Raw genomic sequence first — 17,100 nt, 5'->3', positions numbered from 1 at the left:
TTTCTTAAAAAGATCTGAATTTCAAAGGGTCATGCCAAAAATAAACAAAATTATGCGAACAAATAAAAGCATCGAAAAAGATTTACTACAAAATCAAAAGAACTAAACAAAGATACCGAAAAGATATTAGATCGTCAAAGAAAATTATGATATTTTTAAATGTATCATAATAAGCAATGCAATGGTACTAAAAATATATGCCAAATTAAATAGGCAGGTGGGAATTCAAGTCATGAAAAGAAAATTTACAAGTATTATGCAACATTTTCTTTTTCAATTTTTTTGTAAGTTTGCCATATATGTTTGTTAGAGAAGATGGTTTACAACCAGACAACTTTTGGATAATAGGATTAATGGTTTGATCTCCAAGCGGCAGTAATTGGCAATTAAAGGAACTCAAAAAGAAGTTAGGTGTCTTTCCCGAAGGATCACATCCGTTGGTGTGGAGTTGTTTCTGGCGCATCATTTTCCCCCCAATAGTTTACTTATTAAGGCTAGGTATTTAGGTAATTTAACTTTTAAGTTTTTGAGTTCATGCTTTTAATATAATATAGATAGATATAGATATAGATAGATATAGATAATAAGTGAGAGTTCAGTTGGACGACGAAGGGTAACTTCGAAAATTCACTTTTGAGTCCATATCTAATGTTCTATGCATTTTAAATGCTCTATCAGATTAGTACGTGTCAAATTCTAAACACCACGTAGGGTTAAAATCATTCTTCTGGCTTCTTCTCTCATATTTTCAGTTCTCACTCCATTTCTCTCCCATTTTGCTTTTTTTTTTCCTCCCTCTAAACACCACCAGGTTGTTGTTCTACTTTTCCTCCTTCCATGTTTACTCTCTTTATTTTTGCTGGTATTTTCTCTTATTCCTTGCTTCTTGTCTTCCCGATTTTCTCCTTTTTTTTTTGCTTATTTTTCATTCTCGTCCTTTTTTTTGTTCTTTGTTTTGTTATTACTTCTTTGCATTCTTGTCACGGCCCGACTAGGGCCATGACGGGTACCCGGGGCTAACCACCGAGTACCACTCATTCTATTACCTATCCTGCCTTCAATCATATTTCTCATCCTTCATAATCATAGAAAACGATTTTCATTTAAAACAAATTTACTTTATAAACATCATCCCTTTAGGCTATCAAAATAATAATATACGTGCGTGCATATACATATGAGAAACTTGTGAGACCATACCACCCACACATACGTATCTACGAGCCTCTACTAGAGTACTAGACATATGGACGGGACAGGACCCCGTCGTGCCCAAAATATAGATACACAAAATACTGCCTCAAGATAGCACCTCCGAATAAAGGAGTGCTCTCGCCGGCCCAAACCTTCTACAAGTCCGGGTCGCCTCCTCGTCTACCTATGAGCATGAACACGCGTCCAAAGAAAACGACGCCGCGTACGAACATAATACTGAGTATGTAAGGCATGAATGAAATGAACATAGTAGAGAAATCATAAGACATAAGATGAGGACATAACCTTCGAATGGATACATTTTATACATATATCATACGTAGCATATCATATGAATTACCATAACGTATACATCATCGTATCACACATACATCATCATATCATACATACATCATCATACGACTCACATCTCATCATCGTTAATCCTCGTCCGGCACCCGCATATGTACCACTAGCGGTGATAATGTCCGCCCTCTAAGCACGGTGTAAGCAAACGCACCACTAGTGGTGACATGTCCGGCCTTCTAGGCGCGGTGGAATCATAGCAGGCCATGTAGGCACGGTGGAATCACATCGTCACACATATCATATACTCATCATCATACATTTCATAGGTATATTGTAAGCCAAACATCATCGTACATATTATGGACTTATGATTATTAATTACCTTATAGGCGTATCATGGCTTTATCATAATCGAGCATCATTACATACACATACGTCCAAAGAAACATACATTAGACTCGAGGCGACTATAGCTATGTCGGGTGACATAAGGTCGTGGAACCCCGACTACATTATGGAGTAATCAAATCATCATATCTCACCTCAAGAGACTAACATTTTAAGCGAGTGTACATACATTTAAGCACCAATGGAACCATACTTAGATCATTGACTTCGTACGTCATTTCTCACTTTAGGACTCTTAGATTTAACCCATCATCGTCAATTATCGTACTTGTGCCTTAAATCCTTCTTTATCTTATACATGTGTAGCCCTTGCCACCATAGACTCATCGTCACTACTATCGTGCTCATAATATCTCTTATCTTTCTTTCGTATAGCTATTTACGAACGTAGGCTCTTAGTTCTTCAAAATTTAGGAGATTCATGGAGGGGGAAAATATGCCTTGAAAGGAAAGAGTCAACATCATAAGATGGGTCTAGCAACAACGGATAATAGCGAAGAATCGTATAAAGGTCGTTAACTGTGTAGAAATCTTGTATCATAAGTTTTAGGATCTCTAGACTTGGGCTCGTCATCACATTTATAACATACCTCTTAACTCTATCTCATGCGAGCTCTTTATGACGTAGACTCATCATTCCCAATATATATGTGTGTAGAGAAGTCATAGAAAGATAGGAGGATTCATACCATAGAGTCATGCCTTAGAAAGAAGGGACTAGCCTTACATACCTTTGTCGTTTAACTATTCGATTGCTTGCTTGTTCTCCTTTAATGCACACGTTCTACCTTCAAGAGGATTCGTATTGACATTAGCTAAACATTTATAAAGACGTGCTTACTACAGCTAGAGAAAAATTGGGCAGCATTTCCTTTGTTTATACAACTTCCTCCATATTCCATATCAACTCCCAAATATTCATAACAACCATCACAATATCATAGACAATAATTCTCATTCATTTACATTATTCGCATTTCACAATTTCCACTTCGAATTTTCCATAATCATGAACAAAGTTCACTATCATGTTCTTTCACATATAATACTTATTACGTGTTCTACATGTCATTCATAACGTATTTACAATCTCAACATATCAATATTCACAACTCAAACCAAACTTCTATTCAACAATGACACTATTGCCACATTTATGACCCATTTCATATATTCTTGTACCACCCAAGTGTTTCAACTTTACAATACTTCAAACATCATGAAATTACCATAAAACTTACCTTATATAATGGTAGAATAAGTTTTGAGTGGAGATTCCCTTCTGACACCAAAAACCCTAATTCACTTTTTTTGGAATTTCTTGGTTTAGATGACTTTAATGAGTTTCACAATCTTGATTCTTGTTGGTTTGATGAAGTTGATCATCAATTGTCCTTGAATTCTTATGGGTGAAGTGTATGGAATGTTCTAGAGGTCTTGAGAGAGATGAAGAAATGTGTGGAATGAAATAAATGAAGTGGGAACATCATTATATAATTGAAATAAGTTCAGCCCGTCGGGACTTCCACGGATCCTTCCACGGTCCGTGGAACATGGTGCTGTCCATGGAACTGGTCGTGGTTCATAACCAGCCAGCCACCACCTCTGCTGGCAGTTCCACGGACCATTCCACGACCTGTACAAGGTTTCACGGTCCGTGGAAGTGGCCGTGAAACTCACAGCTTCTCCGAAGTTGTTCCCGTCATCTCGTTTGATCTCCAATCCTTATGGAACCTTCTTAACACTTGTTTATCACTTCATTAGCAATCTAAGAGATGTTATAAATCTTCTCCAAAACATTATTAAAACATCATTAACTCGTTACTCGTAATTTTGCCCGACACACAGGTTATAACTCGCTTTCCTTAACAACCTTCTTACCTTAACCCGAATGTCTTTGGAAATCTTAATTAGGACCATCAAATACTATTTCTTACTTATCCAACCCTCGTGTACATCATGCCCTTCGTTAGTCCGTTCACGTACGCTAAGGGGAAATTTCCTGTGTGTAACAATTCTTGAAGTGCCTACCTTCTATTTTATTAAGGAAATTAACGTTTAATTATATGATTGAAATCTGATTTTAGGATATTAATTAAACTCTAATTTCAGGGATGGACCAAACAATTGGAAGGTTCTAAATACACAAAGAGAACTGCATATAAATTGCTTGATACTAATCCTCGACCGCCTCATACTGAGAGGTAAGATGAAATTCGGAAAACTACTAAAAAATTTATGTGTTTTTAAATTTTCACATTAACGGTCTTGATTGAGCGATTTCTTCTTGAGTTTTTAATAAAAAATTTAATTGTTTGTATTATTTAACCCATTTCAGCCATGCATGTTCTTATTACCGTGACTGCTAACCGTCTTGACTAGGCCTACGTAAGTCCTATTTATGTATCATTTTGTCGATACCATGCTTTTTTCATAAGGTAAGGTTAATACCATGTTTCTGGATATTCTTTGTTCATTTTACATTGTGAGTTAATTGTCAGTCCTGGTGTGCTAAATTCTAATATCTGATCAATTTCTTATGTAAGATAAACATGGTAAAAGGTCCTACAGAATAAAAAGGAGATATACTTTTGGTTTGGTTGTACAGTTTGCTGTACCATCTTAGTTATGCTTTTGTGAATAAAATTTCTATCTTATTGATTAAAGAAAGGGAAAAAAAGAGTAACATGGTAACATGAAATACCGTGAAGAGTGCAAATATTCAGTATCATCTCCTCCACCATCTATTATATTGTGAAACATTAAACACTTTGTTGAAACTAATATTAGGAAAATTTATATGGTGTTTACATTACCAAACAACAACAACAACATACCCAGTGTGATCCCATAAGTAAGGTATTTGCATCACCGGGTTCAAATATCGATAAATTGCAGCTGGCGGCAAGGATTACTCTATCTAATCTTAACAAGAACACCAAAAATGTTATCCTTAAAGAGATGTACATCAATGTTAGTGAAAGATCAATATTGAACTATGTTGTGCACATTCAAATTCATTTAAAAGAAAGAGCTTTATCATTTGTAAAAATTTATCGGAGGTAAATGTGAACTGAATATAATTTAAGATTTTAATTAGTACTGTTTATTGAAGTCTTGAATTAGAAAAAGGAACGCGTAGACGATACAGAGACATACATTGGATCTTCGCCAGGTTGCATCCTTTTCTTGAACTTATGTCCAACTTTCATTTGTTAGAATAAAACACCTTTCACTATATCAACCTTGATATGTTCTCTCTAAAGGTGGATGGTCCATGGATGGTAAGGACATCTCTCTTCCTTCTTTTCCACCTAGCATTTGTCATTCCATTTTAAAAATAGATATTACTACAATTTTTGGGGGTGTGAAATGGTGAACTATCCTGTATTGGCAGTATTCGATGTCAATAACCAAGATAAGAACGAGATAAAGGTGAGTTATATTCTCTGTGCAAATTTTGGAACTCTTTATTTTCACCTTATTGGTAAGTCAATTTGTTATTTCTTGTGTGGTGTTTCAATTCTGTTTGAAATGTTCAATTAAATATGCTAACTGTCTTCAATTATATTCGTGGGTTTAGAGCTTGACTCTTCTTATTAAAGATTTATCTTGATTTTTCCTGGCAATTTATTCTAATACTTGGGACACTAATTGCTAGTATTGATTATTTTCGTGTATCATATGTTATCTTGGTGAATCAAAGGAGAGTTTAATATTGCACTGTTGTAATGGTGATAGATTATTATTACAATCTTTGTTTCCAGTTTCTCTTTCATGTCCAAAACAATACAAGTTAATAGCTTTAGGAAAAGGGGGAAGAACTTTAATTTGATGGATGAATTATCTGAAGAATATTCTTTTACACTAATAGTTGCATTTTATCTAGAATGTGAACCTTGATCAAGATGCAATTTCAATAAAACTATTTATATGCTAATGTATACATAAGGTTATGACCACTATAACCAAAGGTGTTTTAGTATGACATTATTTCCAGTAGCTTGTCATGTTAGATATTTCTTGTAGTTCTTCGCCTGAACATTTTTAGTTGTACTACTCTTCCTCCCTTTACTAGAAAAATCATTCTCTGAATTTACTAGCACTAGAATTAGATGTGCGTATTCACTCTTTGTACACTAGATCAATCGTTCACATGATTAAACATTTTAATAGGAGTTAAAGTCATGTAATGCATTTGTCACTTTAAATATATTCTAATTCTCAAACTACCTAAACTCCATACATGTTAATGATCACATTGATGTGGCGCAGACTTTTTGAATATGCCACTTTATGTAGGTATGAGGAAAGCCTACTGAATTATTTGCTATTTGTGAACCTGACATAGGACATCTATTCATTTATAGGAAAAAGCTTCGTAGAAACTTTATGGTGAAGATTTATGATCCAAATAGACTATTACTTAAATTTAAATATTTAAGCTTGACCTTTTGATCCACACGACCTCCCAGGTTCTAAACTTTGTGATGGCATATATTAGGCACTTTGTATGACGCTGGTTTAGCAAATGGAATATGCACTGTTAGCTCACTTGCAGTTTGAAATAGCACCTCCAGTAAATGCATCTTTTCGAAGGTTATTGCTAAATCTCTTACCATTACACAATAATTCCTTTTTATAGATAGTTTGGACATTGATACTTAAAAATATATTATGGTAGGTATCCTCTTGCGACTCAACTCTTAATGAAGTAGTCTGTTCACCGGAGAAGTTTATTGGTTAACTATTCTTCTTTTGCATATTTTGTCTAAAACAAGATGGTTGGACGATATTCGGTATTCAATCATCAATTTTTCAATCCAAAGATATTACATCTTGCTCCTAGCAAAAAATGTGGTAAAGTCATAATGTGTGAAAGTATTTGACATGCAGGAGTTGATCTCTCCTTTGCTGCAAATTGAGAATTGAATTATTTTCGGCTGACTGGAATGGACTCTTTAAGGTCCATGATTTTTGCTTGGTATTCACGGGCATTCTTTTGTAGGTTCCGCGTCACTTGGTTAATGTGATCCGCATGTTGTTCGGTTTCTGCTCTGGGTTTGTAAATAATCTGGTTTTGTATGAGTGATGCTCTTAACAACAGTGCTATATTGTAGCTTCACACTTTGTGTACAAATTTTTCCTGTCACTTAGAATGTAGCTGTATCTTTTTTCGAGTTGAATATAACTATATTGACTTGGAAAGAAATTGATCTGCACGTACTGGTTTCACAGGCACATGAGAAAACGACTGCACAAAGGTAACCTCATAGCTAGAGGAGTGAAATTTATCAGCCAAGTGAATTTAATTGATGTTGCGATATTATGCTGTCCCATTTTCAAGCTAAAAGTTTAGTGATTTCTACTGTTGAAGTAATGTGATACCTTTGCGGTGCCATACATTTTATGTCTTGAAATGTATAACAAACTAAATATAAGATTTTAGGAGTGTATTTGTTTGAAGCTGTACATTTGCAACACTATTAGTAAGAAACTTTGCATTGTTGATTATGCCTTTTTGTCTTGTGCAGCTAATCAGGCCTTTCTTCAGTTGAAGCAACAAGGGGAGGGATTAGTGAAAATTACAACATTTTCTTATATAAATAGATTTTGACAACAATAGATTTTGGCATTCTTCTTCTAGTGAGGAACATCTTGAAATTGAACGTACGTGTATGCTACTTTGGTTAGACAAAAAAAGGGACATCGGGCACCCGTACCTAGCACGGGCACTCCATCTAGTAAAGTACTATTGAATTTCTAGATGATCCCACAACAAAGCCTACTTTGTAAATCATACCATTGAGGTCAACTTGGCCGACTCTTTTAAAATTAAGGGCAATTACTCACTCACGCATATGTACAGGAGATGCAATTATTATAATAGCAATAACTCCATTTTTATTTACACCGAGCGTAGTCAAATACTTTCGAAAATGTTACTAAATTAGGTTTCTCTTTTCATGTCAAGTCTTATCTTTTGTCATTATCTATTTTTAGTAAAAGTTTCACAGAGCAACTTAGCTAGCGTTTGGCCATAGATTTCCATTTTTTTGTTTTTTTGAAAAACTTGATTTGGGTGAAGTTTTTCAAGTTTTAAAAATGTGTTTGGCCATAGTTTTTCAAAACATATTTCACTTTTTGTTTTGAAAAACATGAAACATGATTTATATCCATAAGTTCTAAAAACTATCAAGAATACCCAACCATATAAAATATACAAGAATACCCAATCATATAAAACATACATACTTGCTAATTCCAAACTATGCAGACCATGATATTTCAATAACAATTGCTAATAATACACTTACTAGCTACTACAATTCAAATTACAATGTAAAGATTCATTTTTATCTTCGTAACGGATTTCTACAGTTGGCAGAGCAATTTTCCCTGGGGTTTCTTCTTCTACTGCCTGGGCACAACTTAGCTCGTTCCCTTTATAGAAGAGATTGCTTTAATCGTGGAAACATGGTAGACACAACTTTAATGGAGGAACATGGTAAATAGAAATAGATGGAGCTTTTTTATAAAATACAAAAGTTTGGGTTAGTTTTTAAACGTTTTGAAAAGGCCAAAACACAGATCTTGGCCCCAAAATAGGTTTGAGCCAAAAAATTGGGATTTGAAGATTTGTTTTCAAAATCTGCAAAAAATTTATGGCCAAACAAAAATTTGAAAACAAATCTTCAAAATATGCTCCTAAAATCTATGGCCAAACGGGAGCAATTATTTGATTGCACTCATTTAATCTATATCCATTTTTTAAAACTAATTTAACTGATACTATTATTACATAATTTCAAATAAATCTTCTTATTCTCTGTCTCCTTCTTCTCCTACTCTTTTTCCTTCTTCTTTCCTCCTTCTCTTTATCCTACTTAACCTAGCCCCTTCTTCTGAAAGTGCGGAGGAGGGGGGGGGGGGGGACATAGTAGTCAACTATAACTGAAGGTAATGCATAATGTAAATGACAAAAGATATTTTTATACTAGTTGAGATTCAATGTGGATCTTAGTCCGGTCATGTAGGTTGAAGGTGTTCTTTGTAACTCTTTGTAAGTGTTCTTCGTACAATTGTATTTGAGTGGAGCTCCTACGTGTTCAATCAAACTCTCGTAATTTTTTGATACAATGCCTCACCAACTATAATTTTTTCTCTCGATCAAGAAAGCGAAGTTGAGATGAAAGTATGTTCTTTCTTTGTCCTTGTGTGAGCCTTTAAATAGTCTAAGCTTGATTGTTGGCTCGTGTGAGAGATGGAAACCCAAGAGATTTGATCCTTGGAAAAAGGAATATGATGATCTTATTTTCCAAGAATAAGGGTAGAGCTTTTATGATAATTGATTGCCTTCCATATGTGAAGTTTGATGCCGCAATCAGTACTTGAATTGGAATCTCCTTTCCTTCTTGAAGACTTGCTTGGTACTTGTGCATATCTATTGACACCTAATTTTGGCCCTCTGATAATTTTATTTAATTATTCGGAGTTCTTGAATTTCAAACGGAGTGAAATATGTATTTTACAAATCAAAAATGATTTTTAAAAATTATTCTGATAACATTTTGCCATTTCATTTGGAAAAATAGCTTCAAATATATACTTTATGTCATTTTAAATATTTTCCATATTTTTCTATAAATATCAACTGTATCTGTCAAAATTTAATTCATAAAATGGTTCAAAACAATTACTTAATTAATTGTTTAAACTGTTAAATATCAAATTGACAAATATTTTACTCCGTTAAATTAAGAAAATTGATTAATTAAATAGACAATCAATTAAATCTCAATTTTATGATTTATTTGGCTACAATTGCGATTATTTCCAAAAATTGATTATAATTGAATTTCTGTTGATTGCATGAGTTAATTATGGCTATAATAGAAATAGCCAATTGTTTGGTAGGTGTTAATTAAGGCTATATTTGAAATAATCAATTTATCTTATGCATTTAGTCATATTAGTTTTACACTTTAAACATGGCTATAATTGCTATGTTTAATTAGTTGCCATACTTTTAAAACCGATCATTTGTTATAATTAATTCATAGAAAAATTTCCCTTCTTATAAATGTGTATATACACGTGTATATAGGAGTATACACATGTGTGTACAAGAATATACACATGTATATGCATACACGTTTGGTTCATTTCTTTAAAAGAAGCGGCTAGGCCCAATCCATTTAATGGACTGACCCGACCCATTTCTCTTCTACAGCTTTAAACCAAACGACCCCTTATACAACACATATGCGTGTTTGTATATAGAAAGGGTCAAAACCCTAAAGAGCGCTGCCTGCTCTTTCTATGTCATTTTGCCAAGAACGGCATCAGCATACTGTACATCTTTGCTTTCTCAGTGTTGTCGATCCATTTCAGGCAAGAGCAATTAATGCTCTTTCCTTCTTTCACCTAATGCCACCGTTTAACAAACTCAAAGGTTAGGTTTCCCCTCTCTCTCTTTGCTTTTTTGCATTTCCTTAATTGATTTTTCTTGTATTAATTTCAAATGCTTGATTGTGATTGGTTGATTATGAAATAGAGGGGTTCCCCCACCCCTCCAAAAAAAAAAAAAACCATTAGTCCCACATCGGTTGAGGTTTGAAACCCTAGAATTTGGGGGTTCTATATAATGAACTCCAGTTTATATCATTTGACACAATAGAAAGTACTTGCAAGTTTGGCAAAAACCCATTTCTAGGTTTAATACTGAATTTGTGAGTATATTTGGGGTTTTGATTTGCCCGAAACCCTCTCTAGTCTAAATTTGGTCTCAGTTTTCTGAAATCTTTGGATTCTTTGTGGTTTTTGTGGCCGTGAGATGTGGAGGGGAAGGAAGAGCTTTCAAACTCCATTCTCGACAAGGTTGCCACTACAAAAGGTAAAATTCTATCCTTTCATAGTTTGTTTGTCTATTTACTTAGTTGTTTTAGTTTGTTTAGCTGTTTTTTTTTTTTTTTTTTTTTTTTTGCAAGTATAGTTACTTGCTCAAGTGTTTTGCATATTCAATTAGGTAACTGTATGTTTATTTGGTTGTTAGTGGTAGATTAGTTTATGTAATGGTTTAAACTTTAATATGTTAATCCTCCTAGGTTGGTTAGTTTGAGCATGCTTAGTTAGTATATCAAGTGGTTATTCATATTGTATGTTGTTTAGTTTGGATCTTCATGTTAATTAACTAACTTAATCCTGTCTGAGATTGGCATATGTTTTGTTTGAAACCAAATCTGATCCCATATACTCATACATGGTGGAAAATTCTGAACTTTAAATTATGAAGCTCTTGTATTGTTCTATGTGTTGTGGAATTGATTCCACCAAGGTTAATATGTCTCTTGCATGAGCAGTCTCAGTATTAGTGCTTTCTAACATAGTCCTTGTTTCTGCCTAGTTGTTATTTAAGTTCAGTCTAGCAAACGCTCTTGTTCTTTGAAGTGCCCTATGTGTTTGTATGATTAATTTGTTGGACCAATGTAGTCTAGTGACAGTTATTAACCACACCATGTTTTAAATGTGCTCTTGTTTCTAACAAGCTTGGTCTTCATGAAAGCTAGGCATGTAAGAATGTTTATCAATAAAGTAATCCCTACTGAACCATGAGCCTGTCATCTGCGTTATCATGTGTCTTCACATATGTACTTGTTCAATATAGCTTTATTCATGTTAGATTTTAGTGTTTGTCTAGAATAGCTCAAGCATCATTGGATATCTATTAGTTATTGTATAGGATAGTGTTTATGCTTCTCATAAACTAGTCATTTTGGTTTAGTTTAATTTCTCAGCATGAAACTTGATTGTGTCCTGTTCAATAAGTCTATGCAAGCTTTAGTTAGTCATCAGTCTTAGGTTTTGTAAATAGGGGAACTAGTTTGCCTCCTTATTAAATGTGAATCAATATGCTTTGCTTGGTCTGCTATGGTATAGATATGAGGCAACCTGATAATAATCTTAATGTGTGTGAAGGTGATGAACCATAAGCTTGTAGTTTAAACATTTGACTATACTAAATGGCTAAATATATACTTCTTTGATATGATTAAGTTGTTGAGTGTTTGCTCAAACATGTGCATAGACTGAATGAGTATGCTAAATCTGTGTGATTTGAACTCTTGTTTATGTGTTGGATGTTCAATTATAAATGAGTGTATGATTCATGGTCACAAAGCATGTTCAAAGCAAGCATATGCTAGTTGTTTAGAATGGACTATGTTTCAGTAATTATAAAATAATACAGGCTTATGTGGTTTATAAGATGTTCTTAACTTGGAATAATGGAGCATATAGCTATTATGTTTAAGTATCCATAAATCCACTTCATATTTGTAAACATCATATGACTAATGGTTGTTTTGAGAGAGTTATTAAGGCTGTACCTGGATTTGAATTCAAACAACATGTTCATGTTTTCTTCTATTTTTTTTATGATAATATATGGGTCTGCATAATGATTAGAAACATTTGTTGGCTTGAATATGCATTTGTGTTCACCATGTTAAAGAAATTGGCTACTTCATTTGATTTTGCATTAAATGAAAGACTGGACTTTTTTCGCATGACAAATTAGACTGATAAGATTCATTTAGCATGAAATAGGGTGATGCATAATCACAAAAGTGTAAAAAAGATTGAGAGGTTGTCACTTGGGCATGATAAAGCAATGAGTGACTTATCCAGGGCTAAGGAAAAGTGTGGAAAGGCTTTGAGTTCACACATTCATCCTAGTACAACTGATCCTGGGCTGCTGGGGTTCCTCTTTGTTGGACCATGTTCCTATGGGACCCTCTATGATTTGAACAAATAAAAAAAAGATAGAAATGATATATAAAAAATAATAGTTGAAGAGGGAAATTAGAGTCTGGCTGTGAGAAGGTGACACTGTACATGTGTAGTCTTAGTTTCTTCTTGATACTTCCATGATGTGCCCTGTTTTACTGCTTTGTTTTCAATGACCTGGACGTGGTGAATGATGATACTATCTCTCTGCTAGGATGACATAGGCTTAACATATCACATCTGATCATTTTCATGCCTAGGATATTGTCTAAGCAACATGGATTTCATATGCCCCCCCTCCCCCTGCGCAAATGAAAATAGGATAAATGGAACCATAGGGATATGCTAACTTAATCACCTTTCCTTTTTTTCCCCTTCTCTTTTCTACCTTAACTCTTATATGTGTAGTTTGCTTTGTTGTGATAGAAATTCCCTAGCATGAATACATTGAACTGGCATGAGTATGTTTCCATATATGAGTGTGTATATATGTGTTCTTAAAGGCTATTAAAAGAACCCTACTCCTAACCATCTCCTCTGGCCCCTTTGCCCTTTGTCTCCATGCTTTAAAATGCTTAGTGGTCTGCTAGGTAGCTATACTTGAATGGAATTGGCTACGGTACACGAAACACTCTCTTGGATATTATGGGGGCCGTAAGAATGAATTTATTGGGTACCTAAATATATATTGCTGCAGATGTGTATGAGCATGTATGCTTAAGACCATTTTTTTTGAGAAAAATGATACACCCGGTTTGTCTTCCCTTATTTCTTACCTTCCTTCTTTTGTTTGGTTATCATTAGAGGTAAATATACTGAGTATACAAGATATAGGCCCTTTATATACTTAAGTATATATCAAGGTGTATATCATGTATATCCATAGTATAACGTGATGATTTCAAGAAGTTTAAACTGCGCTTTAACTGATTTGGAACCATTTCTTTTAAATTGTCATTTCGCCACTGGTCTGGGCTTTACATTTCTTTTCCTTCCATTTGGGCTTGTAATTGTTTTTGTCAGGACCCAAATGGGAGGGCCATGACGGGCACCCGGGCCCTACCTGCCAAGCACCACTAATCATCCTGTCATATCATAATCATAAATAAGATGGACCACTAGGGTCGTCAGATGGCAACCCGCTAGATCATAAGAGAAATACATTGAAAAAGAGCAAACCCAAAGGACATACGTCTATAATTATGTTGGAAAAAATTGTACCAGCCGACCATGCCATCATAGACAACTATACAACAAAAGAATATAGGCCGAGGGGCCCATACAACGTCTAACTATACCATAATTGTCTACAAGCCTCTAATAGAATACATGACATAACAAAGTCGGGATAGAGCCCCACCATACCCGTATATACAACAAATAACATACCAAAACACAACAACAACTCCGGGACAAAGAGAGCGTTCCAATATCAGCTAAAAAACAACCTACAGAGGTGGATCATCAACCTGGCTACCTGAACCTGCGGGCATGAAACGCAGCGTCCCCCAGGCGAAAGAGGCATCAATACGAACAAAGTACTGAGCATGTAAGGCATGAAAGTAACATAAAGAAGACATAAAAGTATGTAAGATAAAGGGAATGCAACCTATACATCTAAACTGTCTCTGAGGGCCAATGATATGCATAAGTACTATATATATGAGCATATAACGCCTAATCATATATATATATATATATATATATGCATATATAACGTCTCTCGTGCCTCTGTGTTCATCCCATCGTATCATATTGGCCTTTGTGGGCACAATCATCATCATATTGGCCTTTGTGGGCATAATCATCATCATATGATCAACTAATCAGGTTGTAGTGCATATATAACATCGTCACCTTCCTCATGCCCAATATAGATATAATATAAGTTTACACGTATATAACTTCTATGGGTTCATAGTGTGTGTGTGTGTGTATAAATATATAATGCAATGCATAAATATGATAAAATCTAAATCACAATGCATCGGATGACGTAAGGTCGTTACACCTCGATCATCATTATGAAATATCATTTTCATCATCATGTGACTTTATGAAGCATCTTGAATATGAAGAAGGACTTACTATGAACAATATCATTGGAACATAAATCGACATGGGACATCTCTGTATTCTAAAAATGGAATCATTATGGGTAGTGTTACGTTTCGTTCATGAGAATCATGCCAAAAGAAAGAAATTTAGCCTTAACATACCTCTAGTCGTCAACAAAATCCCATAATGAATTTGCCGGGTTAGTATTCCAATCTCTATAGTCACTATCGCACACCTAACAACCAAAAACACAACAACAACCTCATATAAGTCTCTTTTTAATTTCATGTCATTACTCACCGCAAGATTTACATCAAAACAACCCAATATGCGCTTTGCATACGTCACTTATACACCTTTTTCTTCCAATTATACCAAGTATAACATCCTCAATACAATCCCAACAAAAACTACTATCCTAAGAATAAGGTTTTAGCTCAAAAACACATAACAACATGACTCAAGTTCATATTCGAACCTTCCCTCCAACTCCTTTCCCTCCAAACCTAGCATAACCATCATATAAGCTCATAAACATGAAAATAAGATGGAATCTTATCTTAAGAACTCAAGAACACTCCAATTTCAAGATTACTTCACCTTGAAGCATCCTCCAAAACCACTACCAAGAGGAGAAACAAGCTTCCACCATCACTTTAGAACCTTTAGGCACTTGATCTTCTGTTTTGATCCTTGATTTTTTCTTAGGAATTGATTAGATATTGTTATAGGCCGTGCATCCACCAAGCAGTATATAAGGGACCTCGTCGTGTACCAGTTCCCTTATGCAATGCGATGCGAGAATTAACACAAGATTTTTACGTGAAATTAACACAACTCGAGGATTAAAAACCCGACCTACCCGCAGCAGGATTTTAACTCCACTAACTAAGAAACTCGGAGTTAAAACTCTATCGTAAGCTAGAAATTAACTCCCGTAATCCCTCGCCCTTACAATAATGCTTGTGCAACCCTCACACTTGACTACCCACTGACGAGCACTAATACACCTAGACTCACCCCGAACCAGTGTACCACTAAAAGGCACCCTTTGAGAATTCACCACAGTGACTAACTTTAGCCATACACTAATAGAACTAAGCTAACTCTAGCCTAGTGTACCACTTAAGAGCTTGTGGAAGTAACCTTAATAATTTAAAACACCTACAAACAACTTCTTTAAATGGAAGAGCAGGTTTACATTTTAAGCACAAAAGAACAAAGGCTCAACAACCTAAGGACCTAAAGTATCTTCAGTTCTGGACCTGGTCTTTGGGGTTGCTGAGACTCTGTTCTTGAGAAACACCTTGAAAGGTGGAGACTTGCACTTTGTATAGAGCAATTTTCGGATTGTGCAAGAATGAGTCTTCTCTTGGAAGATGATGTCTTTATATGCACGGAGAGAGAGAGTGTATAGATGACTAGTCGTGAAATCTGGACCATTAATCACTCGGCCTTGGTGAGGTATTCTTTGTATAAGCGTATTGTACTTTTCAGCCATTCACTTTACAACTATGTATTTGGACTTTCGGCTTGATGGCTTAGAACCTTTATACGGAGGAATCTGGTTCATTATCTGTTCTTTGAACACGTTATAAGTACGGATACACTATCGGTAGCTACCTGGCCCATTGTTGGGTAGGCGAGTGGAGACACGATCTATGCGGTCCTTGAATCAATATACGGTCTCTCATATAGCGGTTCCTGCGGGCATACGATCCTTCAAAAATGCAAGTTAGACAAGCGACATGAGATATAATAAGGTTAACTAAGTTCGAGACGAGATGAACCTAATTGTATCTGGTTACTTAGGGTTTGTCATGTTATTAAAACATATCATTTCTTATCAATTTCTCTTTTTGATGATGACAAAGCGACATCCTTTGTATTCCTCCTAAGCACCAGATCCCTTACCCATATACCTCATTTGTTCCCCCTGAGACTCAAACCTCGAGATACATAGTAGTCCTCTGGTTCTTTAAGTAAGGTTTGTCAAATCATCTAAATCTATCATGACATATCAAGTTCCCCCTTTTTGATGATAATAATTCATTCCCCTGAGAATCAGATTCCCACTCGTTCCCTGTGCGGATTAGTCCTTCCTCTTTCCCCAGCTTGCAGTCCTCTTTCCCTTTTTTTCACGGTTCCTCTTATCTTTCACACATGTCTCTCTCACATATATTGATTATATTCTTGTGACTGTGAGATGTATGGAGAGGCCATATTGAGGATCGAGTTTCTCGCTCTCTCTGGTTTCACCAAGTTTGGCAATCATCAAAACATACATATATTCATTTTCCCCTCTTTTGGTGATGACAAACTATCTCTCTCACTATTTTCCCC

General features: G+C 35.1%; 2 long non-coding RNA genes across 4 annotated transcripts; both read left to right on the top strand.

Annotated features, from left to right (window-relative positions):
- Nucleotides 1-568: 568 nt before the first annotated feature.
- LOC132034475 (uncharacterized) lies at nucleotides 569-7,767 on the top strand. 3 transcript variants are annotated; one of them, XR_009409113.1, is made up of 5 exons: nucleotides 569-811; nucleotides 4,024-4,115; nucleotides 4,250-6,510; nucleotides 6,596-7,175; nucleotides 7,446-7,767. It is a non-coding gene; the product is annotated as an uncharacterized LOC132034475 (long non-coding RNA). The 3 variants fall into 3 exon arrangements; XR_009409112.1 differs by having other exon boundaries at nucleotides 569-862; XR_009409111.1 differs by lacking the exon at nucleotides 569-811 and having other exon boundaries at nucleotides 3,932-4,115.
- A 2,425-nt stretch (nucleotides 7,768-10,192) lies between these two features.
- LOC132032512 (uncharacterized) lies at nucleotides 10,193-12,383 on the top strand. The gene is made up of 2 exons (XR_009408489.1): nucleotides 10,193-10,366; nucleotides 10,748-12,383. It is a non-coding gene; the product is annotated as an uncharacterized LOC132032512 (long non-coding RNA).
- Nucleotides 12,384-17,100: the final 4,717 nt, after the last annotated feature.

Source organism: Lycium ferocissimum, chromosome 10, assembly GCF_029784015.1.
Source record: "Lycium ferocissimum isolate CSIRO_LF1 chromosome 10, AGI_CSIRO_Lferr_CH_V1, whole genome shotgun sequence".
In the NCBI taxonomy this organism is placed as follows: domain Eukaryota; kingdom Viridiplantae; phylum Streptophyta; class Magnoliopsida; order Solanales; family Solanaceae; genus Lycium; species Lycium ferocissimum.
This window is presented reverse-complemented; position numbering and strand designations above follow the sequence as displayed.